The 2,343-nt window shown below is 37.6% G+C and overlaps 1 pseudogene; it reads left to right on the forward strand.

The window, feature by feature from the left end:
* Positions 1–406: 406 nt before the first annotated feature.
* Positions 407–814, forward strand: LOC102729878 (large ribosomal subunit protein eL32 pseudogene; annotated as a pseudogene).
* The last annotated feature ends 1,529 nt before the right edge of the window (positions 815–2,343 follow it).

A 2,343-nucleotide genomic window follows, 5' to 3' on the forward strand; every position in this document is an offset into this window, starting at 1 on the left:
AGTTGGTTGAGCATCAGACTCTTGATTTCGGCTCAAGTTGTGATCTCAGGGTCGTGAGATTGAGCCCTGAGGCTGGCTCTGTGCTCAGTGCAGAGTCTGCTTGAGATGCAATCTCTCTTCCTCTTCCTCTGCCCCTCCCCTGCTCGTGCATGCTCTCCCTCTCTAAATAAATAAATAAAATCTTTAAAAAAGAGAGAGAGAGAGAAAAGACTAGATTAGTGGTTCCCAAACTGTATTTTATTCAGTAGTGAATTAAGGGAAAAAAAAAAAAACAAGAGCCAAATTGTGTTGCCAAGATTTTACTATTAGGTAAGTCTACATATAAACTGTATAAAAAATGCACACTTTCACCCCTCTCTTCCTCACTGCTGCCTGCGGAAGTGGCAGCCATCTCTTACTCGACATCATGGTCGCTCCCAGACCTCCAGTGAAGTGTAAGATCATTAAAAAGAGACTCAAGAAATTCATCCAACACCAGTCAGACCTTTGTGTCAAAATTAAGCACAACTGATGGAAACCCAGAAGCATTGACAATAGGGTGTGCAGAAGATTCAAGGGCCACATCTTGTTGCCCAACACTGGTTATAGGAGCAACAAGAAAACAAAGCACGTGCTGCCCAGTGGCTTCCAGAAGTTCTTAGTCCACAATGTCAAGGAGCTTGAAATGCTGCTGATGTGCAACAAATTTCACTGTGCAGAGATTGATCACAATGTCTCCTCCAAGAACCATCAAGACACTGTGGAAAGAGCAGCCCAACTGGCCGTCAAAATCAGCAATCCTAATGCCAAGCTGTGCAGTGAAGAAAATGAATAGACAGCTTATGTACATGTCGTATTTGTGTTAATAAAACCATAAAACTACCAAAAATTGCACACTTTCTATGCCTATCATCATTTTACTAGACAAATAGGTGAAGAGCTAAGGCATTACAGACCAAAAAAGGCATAGAGATGGAAATAGTATGATGGCTTTGAGCAAAATCAATAAAATGGTTGGAAGAGAGTAACCAATAAAGAATTTGAAGAATTTGGTAGGTTTAGACAATGGAGAGTTTCATGTAGTATGCAAAAGCATTCAGACTTTATACTATAGGGAGTGAGGAGCTCTATAGAGTAAAAGAGCTATAAGCAGGAAAGCTACATGGTTCCATTTGTATGTAAAAATTATCATCTGTGGCCAGTATAGCAAATGGCTTTGAGGGAGTTGAGATATGAATCAGGGAATCCACTTAGAAAGTTGTTACAATAACCCACAAGCAAGATGGTAGATCAGGCATGGCACTGAGGATGAAGGGGAAGGAATGGGTTTTTGCTATTAACTCTTCTTGGAATGATTTCTGTGAAACTTTAACAAAGTCTTGCTTCTGTTTTGGCTTGTATCATCTACCTAGGGGCTTTCAAAAAATTTCCATATTATTTATCTGTTGGCCTCTTAGCTACCTTTTTTGATGACTATATTTTTTTCAAAAATCACTAAACTATAGAGCCTTCATTGTGAGGATAAAAAGAATAAATGGATGTGAAAGCATTTTGCAAAGTATTACACAAATGGAAACTATTTTTATTCCCAGTAAGTCAATTTAGTTTACAAAGAGAAAAAAATCACTTCCCTACATGTAAGCTCCCATAAGCAAACTCCCCAGGCAGAATGAATCACTCTTACAACCATAGCACTTTTTTGTACTTCTATCATAACACCTCCATTAATTATAAATTGTTTATGCATTGGTTTTTCCTTATAGCATATAAATCCTTTAGAGGCAGAGAGAGAGTCTTATGAATCTTTGCAACCTGGCTTGTGGTAGACAGTAAGTGCTCAGTAAATGTTAATTGCCTGCATGAATGAATGATTAGTTCCCAGGAAAGGATAAAGGCAAGTTGTAGGGCGCTGATGGGGACTTCAAAAGTAAAATAAATAATAGAGTAAATGTGTTAAAGTGAGAAGATTCAGAGTGATTGGTGATCATATATTTTATTTTAGTCTAGAAGATATACATAGATTTACTAAACTGCCAAAATACAGTACCAACTTGCTCTTAGTAAAGTTAAATATTTTGTAACACTGACAATTAAACATCCTTTTGCAGTATTGTATTCTTTACCCATTCATTTAGCAAAGTTCTTTCCAGTGGCTGATGAGTACAAGGCACTGTGCTATGGTTTATAAATGGTCATATTCCTGTCCTCATGAAGTTTGTTATCCAGCAGAGGGGAGGGAAGAAGGCCTGCTCCAAACCAAACAGTGTCTTAGAAATTTTACATATTTTAAATAATTACCATTTACTGAGTATTTCTTATATTCATAACAACCTTGTCAGGTAAGCACTTTTATGCTCATTTTCC

Source organism: Leptonychotes weddellii, chromosome 2 (assembly GCF_054177405.1).
Source record: "Leptonychotes weddellii isolate Sample4059 chromosome 2, ASM5417740v2, whole genome shotgun sequence".
Lineage (NCBI taxonomy): Eukaryota > Metazoa > Chordata > Mammalia > Carnivora > Phocidae > Leptonychotes > Leptonychotes weddellii.